This window comes from Mixophyes fleayi, chromosome 10 (assembly GCF_038048845.1).
Source record: "Mixophyes fleayi isolate aMixFle1 chromosome 10, aMixFle1.hap1, whole genome shotgun sequence".
Taxonomy (NCBI): Eukaryota; Metazoa; Chordata; class Amphibia; order Anura; family Limnodynastidae; genus Mixophyes; species Mixophyes fleayi.
In genome coordinates this window covers 35,166,679-35,189,460 of record NC_134411.1, presented here as the reverse complement: position 1 = coordinate 35,189,460, position 22,782 = coordinate 35,166,679, and the positions used below count along the sequence as shown (strand labels likewise).

Sequence of the window (22,782 nt, the reverse complement as noted above, 5' to 3'; positions counted from 1 at the left end):
AGGTGAGGGCGTGGCTTGCATCTTTGGGGACGTACCTAGCATGTGAAAAGAGCAAGGCCACCCTGCTGCAGAAAAAGGCACCCCTAAATAATTACCAAGCAGTCCCGTTTTTTTAAGTAGTTGGGTCAAAACAACATAATAAATATTGAAGTCAGGGCAGAAATACTTACTTAAGTTGTTTGCAAAAATAATACGCATAAATCCAAGTATGTGCTCTTGTCACTTTTGTCCCTCTATCATCACACTGTGTCCCTTCATTGTCACTTTTGCCCCTTCACAATATCACATGTGCCCTTTCACCATCACCTCTGTGCCCATCACCATCACCACCTCTGTGCCAATCACCATCACCACCACTGTGCCAATCACCATCACCACCTCTGCGCCCATTACCACCTCTGTGCCCTTCACCATCACCACCTCTGTGCCCATCACCACCTCTGTGCCTCTTCACCATCACCACCTCTGTGCCCTTCACCATCACCACCTCTGTGCCAATCACCATCACCACCTCTGTGCCCATTACCACCTCTGTGCCCTTCACCATCACCACTTCTGTGCCAATCACCATCACCACCTCTGTGCCTCTTCACCATCACCACCTCTGTGCCAATCACCACCTCTGTGCCTCTTCACCATCACCACCTCTGTGCCTCTTCACCATCACCACCTCTGTGCCCTTCACCATCACCACCTCTGTGCCCTTCACCATCACCACCTCTGTGCCAATCACCATCACCAATTCTGTGCCCCTTCACCATCACCACATCTGTGCCCTTCACCATCACCACCTCTGTGCCCATCACCACTTCTGTGCCAATCACCATCACCACTTCTGTGCCAATCACCATCTCTGTGCCATTCACCATCACCACCTCTGTGCCCTTCACCATCACCACTTCTGTGCCAATCACCATCTCTGTGCCCTTCACCACCTCTGTGCCCTTCACCACCTCTGTGCCCATCACCACCTCTGTGCCCCTTCACCATCACCACTTCTGTGCCCCTTCACCATCACCACTTCTGTGCCCCTTCACCATCACCACTTCTGTGCCCCTTCACAATCACCACTTCTGTCCCTTGTTTTACTTACCTTTCTATTGCGCGCTGCTCCTCCTCCGTCAGTCCAGATGTAAAAAAAAAAAGAAAGAGTCACGTGATCGCTCGTCGGGTCCCGGCAGCCTCTCCTCCTCTCTCTATCACTGAGACACTGAGAGGAGAAGAGGCTGCCGGGACCCGATTCGCGGCACCCGACCCCCCCTCCCCCGATTCACGGCACCCGACCCCCCCTCCCCCGACTCGCGGCACCCGACCCCCCCTCCCCCGACTCGCGGCACCCCCCCCCCCCCCGCACGAGTCGCGGGGGGGGGTGCCGCGAGTCGGGGGAGGGGCCGAATTATTTTTTTTTTTTTTTTAATTGATCCTGTCCCCCCCAGCTGTGCCCCCCGAGAGCCGCTAGGCCCTAGGCAGGTGCCTAGGTTGCCTAGCGGTAAATCCGGCCCTGGTTCTAGCGTACGCTTATACTGTAAGGACGTGTTTGAGCAATTGGCAACGAATGCAGACTGGGAAAAAGATGCATACACAGCAAAAAATAAGTTTTATTTGCAACTGTTCAGGAGCATGTCAAATAGTGTGTGAAGATGATGACAGTCACTGGCACTAGCAAACCAATTGTAATTAGCTGTTTGCAAACGCTTCACTGATGCTTTATTGATCACTTGGCTATAGAATATGATTTTTTGAGTGTATTTTAGCATCTTTTTTTTTCGTATGCAAGACCATAAGGTATTGCTGTATTAGAGAGATTTTTTAAGTTTAGTTTATAGTTAATAGATAATGCGTTTGTTGGACATAAAATAAATAATTTCAAATATGGGCAGAAGTGGGACATAAGTGCGACATGCATCGGGCATAATATATACACATATGGTACTCATGATGAATGGAACGCATCTCCAGCTCTGCATATAGGCGGAAATATGTTCAATTGCAAATTAGGCTCATTTTGTCTCCAACTTTGTATGAAGTCATGGATAGAATAAAAATTAAATTTCTGCCCATGTATGTTCTTGTTTTGACAATAACTTATAGTTTTCAGAAAATGTATACTATTCCTTTGTTCAATCCCTGTGGTCTTAGCAAGCTCAGCTTTTGCATACTTTACAGCTGCGCTGCAACAGTATCATGGATCATACACAACTCTTAGAAACTTAGGGTTATGTTATTCTAAAGTGTGAAGATCTCTTTTGCCAGTGAAAATTAGTGTTTCTTCTGGGGAAACAGCTTGGTCTTGCTTCACCCAATGAGGTTATCGCCAGTGTTATCCCCACAGGCAATATTGCTGGCTTCCACTGGTGATAGTCTCCTCTGCTGGGGGTGCCACCCATGGGGGTGCCTATCATGTTAGTCCTTTCTGTAGAGATGATTTCACAGTTTCCATGACAGCATATCTAGAGATTGAAAGATAGCTAGGTCCTTCAAAATATTCAGACAAGTTATTGTTTCCAGTTTGGTTTGGTTTTTCAATATTGGATGCAGTCTGTCCAGGCGTATACTGGCTGCACAGACTTGCACCTTTTATTTTTTATAGTTACAAAGTCAGTTTGGAAACCAGAAGCTCTGACATTTGACTGTATATGGCAAAGATGTTTGCTTTATTCAGCAAGACCTCTCCACTCACATTCTGAAGCAATCTTGATTTATGTAAAAAAATAAATAAACCATATTTTTATTAATTTTTATACAGTTTAAAGTTGTTTATTTTATAATATAAATATTTTTGCTTGAAGAAAAGAAATGGTGGTCCTGGCCCATGTATGGACTACATAGCTCCAAATGCGATCAATACAAATTGCCTCTTCCTCTGGAATTGTTGGAGAGGTTCCGTGCTGCGAACATATTTACAAAGGGGCCTATAATTTGAGTACCTAGTCCGTGTTGTAGGCATTAACTAATGCCGCAGCTAACTTTTGACATTTTGTTAATGATGTGCTCTGATACATTTTGGATCAGTATGGATCAATACGTAGTGATTTACCTTGGTAACATTTTTATACACTGTTAGAACACATAAAACACATTAAAGCGGTTCTGGAATGCTTGAGAACACATAAAGAAGTGGAAGTAGCTCAATCAATTTAATCAATCAATGCTTAAGAACTTATTAGACATAGTCTGTCATTGCTGTTTCAACATCTGGAGAAATTGTAATCACACAAGGAATGGGACTCATCTTAATTAATGGGTATATTCCCAAACGTTATTATTGAGGGGGTGCTCTTCAAACATATATAAACATTTTTTACCATCAACACCACAGTTGGAAAAACTCAAAGGGAAAAAAGGCAATAGTTCATTATACATACTAATTAAAAAACAACATTTTTTTGTCTCATTCATTGGCAAAAAGCTTTTATTACAGAGATTAATGTTGGTGAAATATTAAATATTATAAAGAAATAAATAAAGAAAGAAAATCTTGTGTATACTAAAACAATGGAACCCTTCCAAAGAAGCTGAAATAGTACTAAGAAGAGGAATTGATCATCTATATCTTATGCGAATGTGTCATGATTAACCCTTATCTGTCATATTAAGGGTCTCATCATAATAGAGACCTTAGTAGGTCTATCACTTTATCCATCTTCAATTCCTTAAAATAAATGACTTAAATTTGGCACATCAGTTGTTGCTAATTTACAATAAAGAGGTTAATGTCTTTCATTGTCTGCATGCTTCATCCTTGGCTATGCCTCTCTTTGCGAATTGGTCTTCAGCTACTGGGATTTAGTGACATAATGAGTTTAGAAATGCCAATACGGTGCCTTTATTATTGCACATGTGCAGATCTGACATTTATTGGTTTGCCAGCGTTATACAGCTTACAAATCATGCACTGTTTTCAATAATATGGTACTACAGAAGAAAAGGTTCAAGCAAATCAATATGTTTGGATGCCCACATGGAAAACTATCTCTGGGGAATAAGATCTTCATAAGAAATACTAGTGGCACAGGAGATTCGAAAGTAACAATTAAAATGTTTGAAGTTGTGGAAATCCTTTCCCAACAATTTTGTGTTGATTTAGGACAACAATACCTGGTTTTGACGTCCTTTCAGGATTCCTTGGACAAGAGGTGACAGTTTTTTAAAAAGCTGTTTTTCCACCTTTGTTTCAGTGCTTGGTTCAGACTTTGCAGACTCTTAGGTGGCTTTAGTGGTACTATCCTAGTGTGTCATTCCTTGGGTGTGATGGATGGTCTGTGGACTAATTTGTCCAAGTGTTCAGATGCCCTGTTTGTCCATTATGATGTGATGCCTCTTCTTAATAGACTAGGTTGGCCTTTTCTGTGGTGGGGATAACAGTCCCATCTGAGTGAACAGCACATTCGACCAGTGTGACCAGTCCTGCTTGGGCAGTACGATATAGGGCGTTGGTAGATCAGGATTGTAGAATGGCCATCTGGTTGTCCCTGCAAATCTTTTTTGCAAATTTTACAAAACAAACATAGTCCCAAGTTAGAAACTTATGTGGGTTGCCTCTCCTGACCTTGTCTTCCAGGCCATGGGCTTAGTATGAGTGTAAGATGTTAGTGGATATAAATGTATAAGGATAAATATTTTTTTTTCTTATTTTATTGAGGAAACAAAAATAAAACCGTTAAAAGCACATGGGCTATTGCCATCAGGTTTACATGAGCAAATATGTATATAGAATTAGGTTTTTGTTCCTTTTGTAACTTTTTAGCAATATACCGTTATACTACATATGCCTTGCCTGCAGTTAGTTTAGTTTCATTGGATAGTTGTGTTGTGAATATGTCTGTTATCAGAAAAATCTGAATATTTTCTATGTTCACTTTGATTTAAAAACAACTGATCATTATTTTTCTGAATACAGAACCATTGTCGGTGAAATCACTAATGAACAATGCATCGTCCATGATCTCCGTTCCTCTGTTCTGGAGTAGACCTGATGAGTACCAGAGTAATTACACCTACAGAGTGCAGACTAATGTCACATCACCAGCTACAATGATAAATAATACAATAGTGACAAGTGAATCAGCTACAATAATGAGTCTGACACCGGGAGAGACATATACATTCATGGTATATACAAGAGCTGCTGATAATATCACTGAATCATACCCTGTATCAGTAACTACCTGCACAGGTAAGTACCATACTGAGCATGCAGAGAAAGGCAGGAAAGCAGCAGAACATTGATAGAACATTAACAAAACAAACAGGTTTCCTAATCTGGTGACGTCATGTTCTGCTCCTTCTGATGAGAGTAGTTGGCCAGACATGCAGAGTGCTGCGCCTCATTCTGTGCTAAAGTGTAAAAGTAAATCAGGACAAGATATTTTATATAATTTATATCCACAGAGCTTTTTGAATTGTGCAAAACAACCTGATTTTCCCACTTCTTGTGAAATGGTGACGATCAGGCACAGACAATACTTTCAGGGGGAAACTTTTGTACCATCTAGGCTCAATTTTTAGGGGAAAGCAAATTTATATGTAAGGATGTACTTCAATAAGGGGCTGGTAAATAGCTGATTTTTTTTATAAGAGAGAATGTATTGCGCTTCTGCATTTTTAGGAGTCATAATTGACAGTATTATGAAATTAATCTTCAGATTCCTATTAAATACAAAGCATCATATACAGCGGGTGAAATAAGTATTGAACACATTAACATTTTTCTCAGTAAATATATATTTAATTTGGCTATTGTAATAAAATGTACACCAAATATCAGCAACAACCCTTGCAATCCACACATGTAAAGAAATAAAACCATAGATGTCCGTAAATTTTAAGTTTTCTGTAATAATGTGAAATGACACAGAGAAAAATTATTGAACACGCTTCCTGAAATTTATTTAGTACTTTGTACAAAAGCCTTTGTTGGTAATGACCGCTTCAAGACGCCTTCTGTATGGAGAAACTAGTCGCATACATTGCTTAGGTGTGATTTTGCCCCATTCTTCAACGCAAATAGTCTTCAAATCTTTAAGGTTCCGTGGGCTTCTTCTATGAACTCTGATCTTTAGTTATTTCCATAGATTTTCAATTGGATTCAAGTCAGGTAATTGGCTGGGCCATTCTAGCAGCTTTCCTTTCTCTGAAACCAGTTGAGAGTGTCGTTGGCTGTGTGTTTGGGATCATTGTCTTGTTGAAATGTCCACCCTCGTTTCATCTTCAGCATTGTGGTAAATGGCAGCAGATTTTTATAAAGAATGTTTTAATACATTTTTCTATTCATCCTTCCTTCACTGATATGCAGTATGCTAGTACCGTGTGCAGAAAAACAGCCCCCACACCATATTGTTTCCACCTCCAAACTTCACTGTTGGTATGGTGTTTTTGGGGTTATGTGCAGCTCCATTTCTCCTCCAAACATTGTGTATTATGGCATCCAAAGAGTTCAATTTTGCTCTCATCTGACCCCACTATATTCTCCCAGTATACAGGCTTGCTAAATGTTGTGCAGAAAACTTTAAATGAGCTTCAACATGTATTTTCTTCAGCAAAGGAGTCTTGCGTGGTGAGCGTGCATACAGGCCATGGTGGTTGAGTGCCTTACCTATTGTTTTCTTTGAAAAAATTGTACCAGCTAATTTCGGGTAGACAGCTGGACAGCTGAATGTATATTTAGCGTGATGCACACGTGTGGTAAGGATACCCTTACCACACATTCCGGTGAATGCTAAGAGATTTGTGACACCCAGCCTGCTTTCAACATTAAGACCTGTCTGACGAACATCGCAATATACATTCAGCTGTCCAGACCAGCTCACATGCGCATGTGCAACTTTATTGCTTCATCATAGAACTCCGCCGTGTATCTCACGATCATCCGTCATCTACGCCCCCCGGCACCATGGGGAAGTAATGGACTGCGTCTAGGAGAGGACCGAAAGTAACATCTGCAGTAACAGGTTCATGTAAGTTACAGAACTTTATGTCTCCATTATCGAGGTTGCATTACCCATAGGAGCAACACTTTCCCCGTACATCAAGTTTGCAACATTCACTGGAGTAAACCTTTGTACTCTATTACCACTGTTATCCATTCTGTCTTTTGAACGTGCAATTCCTATTGGAACCAGACTGTGCATACAATCATTTCTATTTGACTAGTAGGTACACCGCTTAGCAGCAATAGAGACTTGCTGGAATACCATCCGTATCAGTGTTTTTGTCCCTTCTGTGTTGTACTATACATGGCTGCCTACTGTACATGTTTTCTCATATGAGTTTCAAGTCAATCTATTTGAATGTGGACCATTCTTTGTACTGGCCAGAATATTTTAGGGAGCGCAGTTGACTCATTCTCCTTTTTTAATCTATTGATGCCTTTTTTGCACCTCCCTTTCTTCATGTGTTCAGTACTTATTTCACCCGCTGTAATAAAGGATAAGGATAAAGTGCAACTAAAAGAACCTTCTGCCATTTTATGGTAAGTGCTGGATCATCTTAAATTTAATGTCTACAGCCAAGTGATAGTGATTTATAGTCAGGGGCATTTGCCCCCCTGGCCGGTCCCATACTGGGCTACCTTGGGCTGGGTCACTGTGCCACCTCCATTTTGTTCCCTTTAAAATGTTCCTAATAGGCTGCTGAGTCGAGTGTTGCCCCCCTGGCTAAATTGTGTCAGCCCTCCCCAGTTTATAGTAATGCTACAATCCCACAGAATATGTTATGAAATAAAACTGTAACTTGTGATCTAAATCCTGGAAGAGGGTAAATGACATATTGTAGACATAGGTTACTGATGAATAAAATGGTGGTGAATGCAGAGGTGCTACATATATAAATACTAAACACATTGCTATGGAATTCCTGTGTGAATATCTAACATTCTGATTGTATTCCCTGTTAGTTCCCGGACTAGCTGGCTCCATCACACTGAACAATTATAAGTTGTCTGATTTACTTGGAGTCACATGGACGAAACCAGCAGGAAAAGTGGGTTATTATACAGTCAGTCTAACAGGAGATATAAATACCACAGCACAAACTAGTTCTACACAAGTGAATATCACAGGATTACTACCTGGCAGAGAATATACAGTCACTGTACAGACACTTAGTGGTAACTGCAGCCAGACATCCGCTCCAGTGACAGAGGCAACATGTGAGTATGATCAGGGTCATGTGACTGCAGGGGGTGGAGCATTAATATAACCTTGACAATTGCTCAGTACTCCTGCTGTAAGTGTTCAACTCTTCTATGATGTAAATAGTCTCTTCCCCACTCTGGTGGGGGGTAATTTGTAATGTTTACCTGGATTTCTGGGATGGGCAGATGTAATTAAATTTTGACTTATTGATTAATTGTCTCATTTATTTCCTTATAAATGTACAACTGTGTGGGGTCAATGTAAAGTCTTCCTCTTGAACCATTTTATTATGTACAATACCTTCTCTTTCCCATCCTTGTACCACACACCATGAGGTCTTCCTTCTTCTCATATATCAGAACAACAATGTTTATAAGCTACACTTATATTAAGTGAACCCGTGTTAATATGATCCTCTGTATATCCTGAAAGATTCAGTGTAGGCTATTAGACCTTTGTATTGGAGTATCCGGGATCAACAATACGGATCTCTGTTAACTTATATAATAAAATCCGCAGCTATAATTAATGCTATAATAACAAGAATTTATACATATATCAGTGAACAAACTGACTTAACACAGCGAGGTATGGCAAATGTTTTGCCATTTTTAAATTTATTTGTTACTTTACACACTTTATTTATTTTCTTTTTCTTTTAAATATTTTGCTATTAGTAGTATTCAGGCTTCAATTATGGTATCCAGTAATATATTTTTTAATATATACCAATAAAATGTATGTTTTAAAGAACCTTAACAATCACTGAGTGCCCTCACTATTACATGCTCTCCTAGATACCACAATGTTATATTTATACAAGCTACACTGCCCACTTTGATATCCCATTAGTGCAATAACCATAACTTTTATATAACTATAACGTCCTTCAGCATAAAGTACACCTGGTATTGCTATAATAATCGATGTGTAACATTTATGGGTCTTGGAACAATCATTTACTTTTCATGTTTTTATAATTTTTTTAATTGTTTGTATTTAAAATATTATTTTAAACCTCTACTGCAGCATTGGTAGATTCATTATAATTTTGATCTAACAGTAGTTGACCTTTCAGTCCCTGCAGTCAGAATTATAGTGAATCAGTCAGCGCTAGTAAGGGTGACTTGAGACTGATCTCCCAAAGAGCACCCTGGGCTTCCCTTCACTAAGGTAAACCTCCAATGATGTCCCTCACAGGAGAGACCTGTATTCGGGTCTGTTAGTTCTAGTGCTAGTAAGAGGGGAAGCCAATCAAACTAATCAGAGACCTCACAGTTGAAAAAACAAAAAAGATACATTTGCACTGTTGTATGAACAGTCCTATCAGTCCTTCATAAATAAAATACACTACTCATACAGTCTTTGATATCTCTATACGCAGAAGAGCTAACTCATTACATAATAGCTAAATAAATGGACTGGCACACATTGTGTAACAATTACAAAATTTTTAAAAAATAAAGATTCTTTTACCATAAGAAAACAGGATGTACAAACATAATGAAATACATTGGTTTGGATAAATGTTTGTACTAATTTGTACATTTAACACAACAGTGTTTGCGGCCGTTTCTTGTAAACATTTGTGATTATTTGTCTCCTTGTATCATTTTTTTATTTTTTTATTATTGTGTTTAACAGATCCGTCACAACCAGGCAACATAACCTTTAATACAGTTGGCACAAACAACATCACATTATCTTGGGCAGAGCCAGTCAACATGACCAATGTGACAAAGTCATATAATATAACTTATGGGAATTCATCTTCAAGCACTTGGACTGTATCAAGTAACGCAACAAGTGTCACCCTTCAGAGCCTGACATCTGGGACTAATTACACCATTACTGTGGTCACAGTCGGAGTCCGGGGGTATCTGAGTTTACCTGTGAGTGCATCTCTATACACAAGTGAGTATTACCAATTTTGTCAGCTGGAATTAATAATTTTCTTATTATTATGCCGGAGTTCAAATATAAGATTTTCAATATGTCATTTCATAATTTTATCACTGTTATAATTAATTGTATGTTGTAACAATCGGTGAAGAGGCAGATGTAGGTAAGATGATTCAGTTTATTTACTCTCAAACACGCACGTGAAAAAATAGAGGAGCCTTGAGGCTGGAGAGTGGAACACAGCAAATACAATTGTGAACAGTGTGTAGTCCAAGATCTGATCAGAGCAGCAATCATCACCATTTATTTATATAGCGCTACTAATTCCGCCGAGAACTCACTCACATCAGTCCCTGCCCCATTGAAGCTTACAGTCTAAATTCCCCAACATACACACACAGACAGACAGACAGGTAATGGAAAATAGAGGAGCCCTGAGGCTGGAGAGTGGAGCACAGCAAATACAATTGTGAACAGTGTGTAATCCAAGATCTGATCAAAGCAGCAATATCACAGGAGTATTGGAATAATCATAGGTAACAGAATAACCAAAATCCAAAGTAGCACAATAAGAATATAGCTGAATATGCAGAAGATTCAGACTCTCAATACATACACTTCTATAAGGGAATACCGCTGCCATGAAGGGGTGTACTTGGTCTGCAACAATGATTAGGTAGGTGATACGTGTCAAAGTAACATCCACATGAATGCCAGGACCCAAGGTTTCCTAGCAGAACACTGCCCAGAGCATTACACAGCCTGCGCCGGCTTGTCTTCTTTCCATAGTGCATCCTGGTGCCATTGCCATTTCTTCCACAGGTAAACTACGCACACGCAGCCAGTCACCTTTTTCCATTGCTTCATGGTCCAGTTCTAGCTCTCACGTGCCCATTGTAGGCGCTATCAGTATATGCAATGTTAGCAGGACGAGCAGTGAAACTATGTTCAGAGATGTGTTCAGCTCTTTTTTTTCTTGTCTGTCTGGAAAACCCCAGAAAGAGTGAGATGTGAGACAACGTCATCTCAGAGCAGTTGATAGGGGATCAAGGATCAGGGGCACAGGAATTACAGCTCCTACATTTTGTGTCAAAGGAAAATTGATTCTGTCCACTCTCATAAGCAAAACTATTTAATGATGTACGCGCAGCATCGCAAGTTACTTTATGGCCATTATATAGAAACTGTTATCAAATATACAGTGTATGTGAGATCAGTGAGCAGAGGATATTGTAAGTAAACCGGTTTTAATATGTCGGTTGCAAAGAGTGAGGGAGATATGTGGACCCCACACTTGTGTTAGTAAGAGATACCTCTTAAAGTTTAGCATAGAAAGTATAATAAGGAAAAATGGCATAATAACCAAAGGCCACTGTTATCAAATTATACTGGACCCATCCATTGTTACGGGGTGTTCTGATGACCAGATATCCTAATCATAGTGCTTCTGAGTATTGTGATAATTGTCATTCACACAGTAAAGTATCATTGTTTATCCACAGTTATAAGCTATTACATTCTCGTTATCTGTATTTTATTTTACGAGGTTCGGGGTAAATAGTACAACATTTTTCACCATCTAAGCAGAGTTTATGGTGAGCAATGTAAATAAGTAGGTGTCTGAATGTAAACAAATTGGACTGAGTTCTTGTCAATTGATTTTCCATTACTAGAGTCTTTAGTGCATAGATATATTTAGTGATATATAGAAACCCAACATACCAGAGGGTTCACTCGAAGTGCATTATTAAGCCAGAGGTGTGCGGCTGTTACAACTTTGAGGGTACCTGTGTCAATCCCAATTAGCACTAGCAGACTAGAGGCGCTGAGTCTAACGGATTCCCCGGTATTCACCAAGAACTGCCGCAAAAGACAGGATGGACTTTGTTGCCAGGAACCCGCAGGCCCCCGTCCTCTGGACCGCTTTAGGATGTAACACAAGACCCAAAGAAGAAGACTGAGTATTCCTGGAAGAGCTGAGGCCGCTACTTTGAGAGAAGGCAGGAACACACAGTAATCGGCACTGAAGGTCTGCAGATATGGGTCTGGTACACTTGATATCAGCCAGCGAACAGTCAGACAGGCTAGGATCTGGTACACGGGATATCAGACAAAGGATCGTCAGACAAGCCAAGTTCGGTACACAGGTAGATCCAGCAGCACGTAGTCAGAGAGGCAGAAATGGTAAACAGAGGATCCAGCAGAAATCGCCACACAAGGAGCAGTAAAAGGGAGTCCGACGCACAGCAACCAAGTTGCACTGACACTGAGCAAGTGTCAGTGCAGAGATTATATAGAGACAGATTAAAAAAAAAACACCCTGACAGTCGAGTCATGTGATCCGCTACCCGGAAGTGCGGCATGGAGGAGAAAGCACTGGAACGAGGAAAGGTAAAATCGTTACAACAGCTGAGTGAGAGGTCAGCTTCTTTTTATGCTGTAAGTGAAGTCATTATATGAACTGGAACCCCAAGGTCCATTGGTACATAAAACATAGAACACTATGGGCTCGTACACAAGTATTGCTCTCTACATTCCTGTGTGTTTGTATTACATGAGGTGGAGTGAATTTGGGTATCTCCATAATTATTTGAAGTTTCATTTGCCAGCCTAGCTAAATCCTGTCGATGCAGTTTGTTCTATTCTGTTATTGTCATTGTTTTGCTGCTACAGAAGTCAGTATTTCCTTAGAAGTACATCTTTGTATACAAAGTATTTGGTCAAAGATAGCAGAACCTATTATATATAGCGTGAGCATTCTAGTTTTAATATTACACCTTTGTTACTGTAATCTGTTGCATAAGATATTTATTAATCACAGTGTTTAATTTACTAACTATTTGAAATGTTTAATGTATTTAAGTATTTGCAATAGCTAACTGCTTAACTTATTGAATATATAATTTATCTTTTTATTGCATTATTTCCCAAAATAACTTATCTGGCACAAAGTAGATTCTATTATAAAACATTGGCAGCTACTAATAACTACATATTTAAATAAACCTGCTAAGTGGCTGTTGCATCAGATCTGTGGTCGTGCTGTGATTTCTTGTGTTAGACTCAGGAAGATTCCTGCCCATCTCATCCTGACCTCTACCCCAGACGTCAAGGTGAAGACTTATGTGGGGGTGCCGGAAGAAATGTTACACCTTGTCTACATACACCATTCTATCTACCTACCACCAAGATGAGGGTGTTACCTACCATAGTGCAAGGAACATAACATGATGGAAAGGTGTGACGTTGCTGATTCTTAGAGTTTACAATTTGAAAGGAAGCAATGAGTGGGATAATAGAAGAATAGACAAATAATGGTATAGATCACTGATGGGCAACCTGATACACCTCAAGGTCCTCTAACCTCATTAATTTTAATCTCCGTAATAAGTTACCACAATATCCTAATATTTAGTTAGGAAAACACCACATACCCTACAATGACTCTCACCCTTCTAAATTCCCTAAAACATCAGTCAGCCTCAGCTGGGGCCATTGGTGAAGCTCTGTGTGGAATAAATGAGAGAATAAGAGCTGTTGGGCATAAAGCAGAGAAAATGACCAACAAGTAATAAAACAGGAAGTAGCTGGGGTCGCATGGGAAGGCTCAGTGGTCCGCCTGTTGCCCATCTCTGGTATAGATTGCTAATCACATGAGCTGTGAGTAGACCCACCACACCGCTGATTTCTGAACAAGTGCTTAGATCTCCAGAAGTCCTCCAAGTTTAGGTATATGGGAAAGAGAAGTAATGGTGGGGTATTATTTATGGATTAGCAGTGAATTGGCCTCTTGACAAGAAGACAGAATATATAGGAAATATGATAACAGTCCCCGTCCTGGTGGAATTTCAGTGACCTCATAAATCTTTGAATCATACGGACAATCTGCTAGAACAAGGAAGATCGCTCCAGAATATATATATATATATATATATATATAATTTCTCTTTCATCCAGTCTGGGGGACACTGCTTACCATGGGTTGTGGAGGGGAGCACGGGAGTTGGCACCTAGCTAGTTAATCTTTAGCACTGCTGACAGACCCCTCCCCTCTACAATCCCCCCGCCTCTTCCTCCTCAGTTTTTTCTAGGTGCCCAAAGGAGTTGGGCTTATTAGAAATAGCTAGTCATTTATTTCATTTATTTTTAAAATAACTTCAATATCTTCTTTCATTTTTACAGTATAGTTAATTTAGGGCAGAGCTGGGAGTGTGTTCTATATATAGAGAACACACTCACAGAAGCTGGGCAGCGGTGACCGGACTCTGTCAGAGAGAGCAGTCTGCTCTCAATGGCAGAGCATTAGCGGTCACAGTACAGAGTGACAAGCGGTCTCCCGGACCGCTGTCACTCTTGGAAGGCTCCAACGATAACCGGCGCTGCCATTAGGCATAGAGCGCCGCTTATTGTATCACCTCGCCGGCGGCCATGATTTCATAAGCGGACCGCGGAGGTACACGGAGAGAAAGGAGGAGAGTCGGGGGCCATACCAAGATCCCCCCACAGATGAATAGGAGGGGGCATCGGGGTATTAATGCTGCAGGAGGCCTCCATAACTCTGCCAAATACATCGATAAGTTTCTTTTTAAAAAAAAAAGGAGAGACAGAAAGCTGCAGAGGGGGAACTATCACAAGAGCTCCCCTGCTCTCAGCACAGATGGTACAGTCCGGTCCTCTGGCGCCAAACAGAAGCCTGGGAAGGAACTTATCTCCAAGGGGCCTGAGTGGCCCTTTTGGCTAAGCACCAAAACCTTTCTTTAACCCTTTACAGACTGTTTATGTGGTTACAGGAGGAAGGCTAGTAGGATTGTTAAAATCTTCTTACTTGCACATATACCTTTTAATCTGTTACACACAGTCTGTTACTTGTCGTATACTATGTCTCTCTCAAAATATCTCTTAGCTTAATGTGTTTGGTGTGCTTTTCACCAAAGGGAAAAGGCCCTATGGCAAAATATTTTACATGTTCCAGATGTAAAGTTAAATTACCAAATGGGCAGAAAGACCCGTTGGCGCTCTGCTCTGTCTGTGAAGGAGAGGTCCCCTCTGCGCAAACCCAGCTCCTTCCAGCCCCACTGACGGAGGAACCGGCTTGGGTAGCTTCCCTGACACAGTCTGTTTCCTCTTTAGCACAGATGATCTCCCAATCTACTCAATTGTTGTCTAGTGTGGCAGCCTCTGTGACTAATAATGCTATTACTCCTGTGGGGCTCCCTGCTGCCACGGTTTCTTCTGAAACGGCTATAGCAGGACCTTCCTCTTTGCTTACGGACCATCCGCCTGTACCCACAGAACCGGCATGGTCCTCAGCATTTATAAAGGGTTTAGACAAACTTAACCAATTACTAGCTTTACCAGCTAAAAGAAAGCGGCTTAGATCCGCTAATCCTCTCATGGTCCTTTCTGATTCAGAGGGATTTTCAGAAGAGGAAAGAGAATCAAATTTGGATTCTGACCAGGTTCCATACTTGGAACAGGAAGAAATCACTAAATATCAGTTTATTGATGATTTGGTTTTAGCGGTGAGGCAAGCGTTGGACCTCCCAGAAATGGAGGATCCTAGTCCTAGAGACAGAAGTCTCTTTAAGAAGGCCAAGAGGAAGGTTATTCGTTTTCCCCCTTCTGTAGAACTCAGAGATATTGCTGAGGGAGCCTAGAAACAGCCTGATAAAAAGTTTTCTGTTCCAAAGAGGTTCTCTTCCCTGTATCCGTTACAGGAGGAGGACGTGGCTCGCTGGGAGGAAATTCCGAAAGTAGATACTCCTGTAGCCCATTTGGCCCAACACACTCTCCTTCCAGCCCCGAGCTCAGCAACTCTGCAAGATACCACTGACCACAGAGTGGAATCCCAGTTAAAATCTATATTTGTAGCAGTGGGTTCTTCCTTTAGACCCACGTTTGCTTCAGCTTGGGTTGCCAAAGCCATGGAAGCATGGGCAGAGCAACTGGCACAGACCTTACAGGACCCAGAATTGATTACCCTAGCATTATATTTAAAGGAGGCGGCTCAGAGCACAGCGTCTGTGTCCTCCTCTATTCAGGCTGCGTCTGTTTCAGCAAGAAAAACGTTATGGCTGAAATCCTGGAAAGGGGATTCTGAGTCGAAGAAATCTATGGAATCCATTCCTTTTTCTGCAGCAGGTCTCTTTGGCCCGGAATTAGATAACATGATTTTCCAGGCAACGGGGGGCAAGAGCACCTCTTTGCCGGTTTTCTCCGGTAGAAGCCGGACCCCAAGGTTTAGCTCCTTTCGTCAGTCCTTTCGGGGCACTTCCTTGCCCAAGGGACAGTCGTTTAAGGGTAGACAACCGAATTCTCGAGGCTCGTCTGTCAGAGGCAGGTCCTCGTTTGCAGTTAGGCGCCAGGCCTCCAAGATTCAGGAGAAGCCTGCGTCCTGACTGCCACTCTATTCTCCACGAGGTGGCACTGGGGGGGGGGTGGTACGTCTGTCTCTTTTTCAGGAACAGTGGGCAGCGTCATCCCAGACCCTTGGATTCGGGGCATTATTTCAAGAGGGTACATGATAGATCTGATGGGGCCGATACCACAGCGCTTCTTTGTAACCTCGCTGCCCCGAGACCCCCAAAGAAGACAGGCAATGCAGGCCTGTGTCGTCTCTCTTCTTTCACAAAAAGTTATTTGCAGGGTCCCAGACAACCAGAAAAGAAAAGGTTTTTATTCATATCTTTTTCTGGTCAAGAAGCCGGACGGGTCATTTCGACCCATTTTAAACCTAGAGAGCCTAAATGTGCACTTACGAGTGTACAAATTTTGAATGGAGTCCCTAAGGTCGGTGATAAACGGCCTAGAGAAGGATCAGTTTATGGCATCCATAGACATAAAAGATGCATACCTCCACATTCCTATTTGGAGCAATCATCAGTCTCTCCTGAGGTTCACAGTAGGGAACTCCCACTATCAGTTCTGGGGCTCTTCCTTTCGGCCGCTCCACAGCTCCAAGGGTCTTCACGAAGATCATGTCGGTGATGGCAGCGTGTCTTCACCTAGAGGGAGTTCAGGTCGTTTCTTATTTAGACGATCTACTCATCAAATCCTCCTCAGAGATTTGCTTACGTCAGCACTTATCACTCACCATAGCGGTCCTCGAGAGCCATGGGTGGCTGATAAACTTAAAGAAATCCCAGATGGTTCCGTGTCAACGCATGGTCTTCCTGGGGCTTATCATGGATACCAGTCGGCAGAAGGTGTTCCTGCCTACGGAGAAGATCAGTTCAATCCGGGCTATGACAACTCAGGTCTTGTCCTCTCCCAATCCCTCCATTCATTTGTGCATGCGCCTGCTTGGGAAGATGGTGGCCTCCTTCGAAATGATCCCTTTCGGTCGGGCTTATTCTTGATGCTTCCAGTGGGATCTGTTACAGAAATGGTTAGGATCCCACCTACGCTTGGATCTCCAGAGGATCTCGCTGTCTCTGGGGGCGAGAGAATCACTCCAGTGGTGGCTGAATAAAGATCACATGTCGGTGGGCAGGTCTTTCGCTCCATGCTCATGGATCATAGCCACGACAGACGCCAGTCTGAGAGTTGGGGGGCGGTAATCCTGCACCTCCAGCTCCAGGGACTTTGGTCGGTTCAGGAATTAGCCTTATCAATAAATGTGTTGGAGTTGAAGGCAATTCTTTTAGCTCTTTGGGGGGCACAGACCCTCCTTCGGGGCCACCCTGTCAGAGTTCAGTCCGACAATGCTACGGCTGTGGCATATGTCAACAGGCAGGGAGGAACCAGGAGCGCAGCCGCAATGAAAATTGCAGCTCAGATTTTTGCTTGGGCAGAACAGTACGTTCCAGCAATCTCGGCAGTATTCATTCCGGGAATAAAGAATTGGGAGGCCGACTACCTAAGTCGAAATCAAATGATGCCGGGGGAGTGGTCACTCCATCTGGAAGTATTTCAGTCTCTAGTTCAGAGGTGGGGTCTTCCGGATATAGATCTCATGGCCTCCAGAAACAACAAAAAAGTTCACAGGTTTTGCGCAAGGGCAAGAGACCCCTTAGCGGTGGCAGTGGACGTAATGACCATGTCATGGGAAATCCGGTTAGGATATCCGTTTCCTCCGATTCCCATGCTTCCTCGCGTGCTCAGACGAGTGAGGCAAGGCGGTCTGCCGGTAATTCTAATAGCTCCCTCATGGTCACGCCGAGTGTGGTACGCGAACATAATCTCAATGGCGGTAGGGCAAGGATTTCGTCTTCCGTCACGAGACGACCTTCTTCTTCAAGGTCCCTTCCGTCGCCCCAGCTCAATTTAACGGCATGGCTGTTGAAGCCAGCTTCTGGAGGGCTAGGGGTTTTTCCTCCAGTGTAGTGAACACTATGATGCGAGCTCGAAAGCCAGTTTCAGCTCGCATCTACCATCGGATTTGGCGAGCCTATATCAGATGGTGTGAAAATAGGACATGTCACACGTCTTCCTTTCGTGTCCCTCGCTTATTGGCCTTTCTTCAGGATGGGCTGGAAGCAGGGCTTCGTTTAGGTTTCCTAAAGGTTCAGGTATCAGGACTTTCAGTCTTTTTTCAACTGAAATTAGCAGATTTGCCAGATATCAGGACTTTTCTTTCAGGGTGTCTTACATATTCAACCTCCCTATGTTCCGCCTACAGCACCATGGGATCTTAACCTGGTACTGGACATGCTCAAAGGGCCTCCTTTTGAGCCCTTACTTGAGGCAGATTTTAGGTGTTTGACCTGGAAGGTTGTCTTTCTTTTGGCAATTGCATCGGCACGTAGGGTGTCGGAATTGGGAGCTCTGTCTTGCCGGGAACCTTATCTGGTTTTACACGAGGACAGAGCGGTTTTCAGAACACTCCCCTCTTTTGTTCCAAAAGTAGTGTCCTCCTTCCATTTGAACCAGGAAATTGTAGTTCCGGTTTTTTCATTTACTTCTCATTCTGATCTGCAGTCTATGGAAAAGTTAGATGTGGTTAGGGCTCTCCGTATTTATGTCAAAATAACATCTTAAATTAGACGAACCAATTCCCTGTTTGTTCTCTATGATTCTAACAAAAGAGTCTGGCCAGCCTCTAAACAGTCCATTGCAAGATGGATTACGGCAACTATTAAGCAGGCTTGCATAAGAGCTAACCTTCCTGTGCCAGAGAGACTTACGGCCCATTCCACCAGATCGGTAGGGGCATCGTGAGCAGCAAGAATTGGGGCTTCTGCTGACCAGCTTTGCAGGGCAGCCACCTGGTCTTCTGTCCACACATTTACCAAATTCTATCAATTTAATGTATTTCGCTCGTAGTGCTCTACAAGCGGGGCTTTCAGAGCGGTCCCACTCTTAGGGGGCTGCATTAGAATGTCCCCATGGTAAGCAGTGTCCCCCAGACTGGATGAAAGAGAAAAGAGGATTTATATACTTACATACATATATATATATATATATATATATATATATATATATATATATATGCAACAGAAACACAAGCAGGGCGCCTTTCAGTGGTATATTAGATATGCAACGTGGGATAGAGCAATAACATGCGTACCGTGAGGTAAATAGCGTTGAGTCTTTTTAGGAAATAGTGGAGTAGTCTTTGCTGTACTTGTAGTCCTCCAGAACTCCACCGGTCAGTACAAAGATGCGGAAAGAGCAAACATAGTATAACTCTGTAGTATTTTTGGTAAGGGCAGTATCACCAGTAACCCCACAATCCTATGGGGTCTGTGGGATTGGTATCCCAATATTACCAATTTATATGACACCCATATAAGTGCAACACAGAAAAACATATAAGTCTGCGTACCATATATTCTGAAGTATCCCACTTCTGGAGAAAATAAAAACATGTGCAACACCAATGACTTCACAGTCACAACCTCATCCTGTCGGACGTCAAGGCATCTCCTGTAGGTGAGTCCCTAAGCTAGTGATACAAATTTACATTCAGGGTGTTCCATTCGTATCACTAGCTTAGGGACTACTTCAGGATATATGGTACGCAGACTTATATGTTTTTCTGTGTTGCACTTATATGGGTGTCATATAAATTGGTAATATTGGGATACCAATCCCACACACCCCATAGGATTGTGGGGTTACTGGTGATACTGCCCTTACCAAAAATACTACAGAGTTATACTATGTTTGCTCTTTCCGCATCTTTGTACTAACCGGTGGAGTTCTGGAGGACTACAAGTACAGCAAAGACTACTCCACTATTTCCTAAAAAGACTCAATGCTATTTACTCACGGTACGCATGTTATTGCTCTATCCCACGTTGCATATCTAATATACCACTGAAAGGCGCCCTGCTTGTGTTTCTGTTGCAGTAATCCAATTCGTCCGGATTAACCATCTGGCGTCAGGCTATCGAGGCTGCCACTCTTATAAGAGTCAAGTGATCTTCATATATTGTGGATACGGGACTTTACTGTCATAAATTGTGTATATGTATGTGTGCATATATACATATTCTATTATACCACTTTTAAGTGATCACGCTGTGGTGATCAGCGCCAGATATATCCTCTATTTGTTTTCTAATATATATATATATATATATATATATATATATATATTATACACACACACACACACTATGGAAAATCTTCAAATGGGAGGTGATAATAAGGGGGACGTGGGTACTGTTGTAAAAGTGCAGCATTATTGTAATATTAGAGCTATATATACCCTTACTGTAACCTTTGTGTTTACTGATTTTGTTTTTTTATTTTTCTCATAATAGAACCGATGCCAGTGAAATCACTAATGAACAATACATCTACTATGGTCTCTGTTTCTCTGTCCTGGAGTAGACCTGATGAGTACCAGAGTACTTACACCTACAGAGTCCAGACTAATGTCACATCACCAGCTACAATGATAAATAATACAATAGTGACAAGTGAATCAGCTACAATAGTGGGTCTGACAGCGGGAGAGACATATACATTCATGGTATATACAAGAGCTGCTGATGGTGTCACTGAATCAGACCCTGTATCAGTAACTACCTGCACAGGTAAGTACCATACTGAGCATGAAGAGAAAGGCAGGAAAGCAGCAGAACATTGACAAAACAAAGTTCTTCTCTTGTGATGTATGATGAGAGTAGCTGGCCAGACATGCAGAGTGATGCGCCAGAGTGTAAAAGTGAATCAGCACAACATATTTTATATAATGTGTGTCCATGGAGCCATTTTGGATTGTGCAAAACTACCTGATTTTCCCACTTGTGAAATAGTGACGATCAGGCACGGACATTACTTTCAGTGGGAAACTTTTGTACCATCTAGGCTCAATATTTAGGGGAAAACACATTTATATATATATATATATATATATATATATATATATATATATATATATATATATAATCTGTAAGGATGTACTACAATATGGGGCTGGTAAATAGCTGATTTTTTACAAGTGAGAATGTATTGTACCTCTGCATTTTTAGGGGTCATGAATGACAGTATTATGCAACTCTTGTATGAATTGGGCCATATATGTATTATAGTCATAACTTAAATAAAAGTATAAGAATAAAGTGAAACTAAAAGAACTTTCTGCCATTTTATGGTAAGTGCTGCTTAATTCTAATGTCTTCAGTCAAGTGATAGTGATTTATAGTAATGCTTCAATCCCGCAGAATGTTTATGTCATGAAATAAAACTGTAACTTGTGATCTAATTACTGGAAGAGGGTACATGACATATTGGGCCTGATTCATTAAAGAAAGTAAAGCAAAAAAAATGACTAACTTTTCAACTTGGCAAAACCATGTTGCATTGGAGGGGGAGGTAAATTTAAAATGTGGGGACAGATTTATAAGTGGGGTAGGGCATGTCCTAGATCAACTTCAAATGTCAGTGTAACAATAAAGCTATCAAATATTTGTGTCCTACATGAAAAAACAGCCAATATTTTCCTTATGTGCAAAATAATAAACTAATTTGCACCCCTCAAACTGTAACATAGTTTTTTCCAAGAGAAAACTTACCCATTTTTTTGCCTTACTTTCCTTAATGAATCAGCCCCATTGTAGACATAGGCTACTGAAGAATAAAATGGTGGTGACTGCAGAGGTGCTACATATATAAATACTAAACACATTGCTATGGAATTCCTGTGTAAATATCTAACTATTCTGATTGTGTTCCCTGTTAGTTCCCGGACTAGCTGGCTCCATCACACTGAACAATTATAAGTTGTCTGATTTACTTGGAGTCACATGGACGAAACCAGCAGGAAAAGTGGATTATTATACAGTCAGTCTAACAGGAGACATAAATATCACAAAGCAAACTAGTTCTACACAAGTGAATATCACAGGATTACTACCTGGCAGAGAATATACAGTCACTGTACAGACACTTAGTGGTAACTGTAGCCAGACATCCGCTCCAGTGACAGAGGCCACATGTGAGTATGATCAGGGCCATGTGACTGCAGGGGGTGGAGAACGTTTTTAAAATGTATTTATTTATTTATTGTATTTTAAAGCAGCAATCCCATGAAGAAATTAGCTTTTTTTTTTAACATAAAACTGTCCGGATATAAGAAGACTTGCCATTTGCCATTTTTCCCTGGTTTGTTTTTTCAGTCTGCTGTTAATGGTTTAGAATTCTGCACAGTGTCATGTGATTACCATGACAACCACTGTCACATGACACATAAGGCTGTTAGCAGATACATTTCTAGACAGCAGTTGAGAATGAGTTATATAGAGTGTTACTTTTCCTCTTCATGGTGCTTTTCTATTTATAGTAGTTCCTTCAG

General features: G+C 41.6%; 1 long non-coding RNA gene across 1 annotated transcript; it reads left to right on the top strand.

The window, feature by feature from the left end:
- The first annotated feature begins 9,785 nt into the window (after positions 1–9,785).
- Positions 9,786–22,398, top strand: LOC142103999 (uncharacterized). Its single transcript, XR_012679482.1, has 3 exons — positions 9,786–10,049; positions 20,747–21,022; positions 22,171–22,398. It is a non-coding gene; the product is annotated as an uncharacterized LOC142103999 (long non-coding RNA).
- The last annotated feature ends 384 nt before the right edge of the window (positions 22,399–22,782 follow it).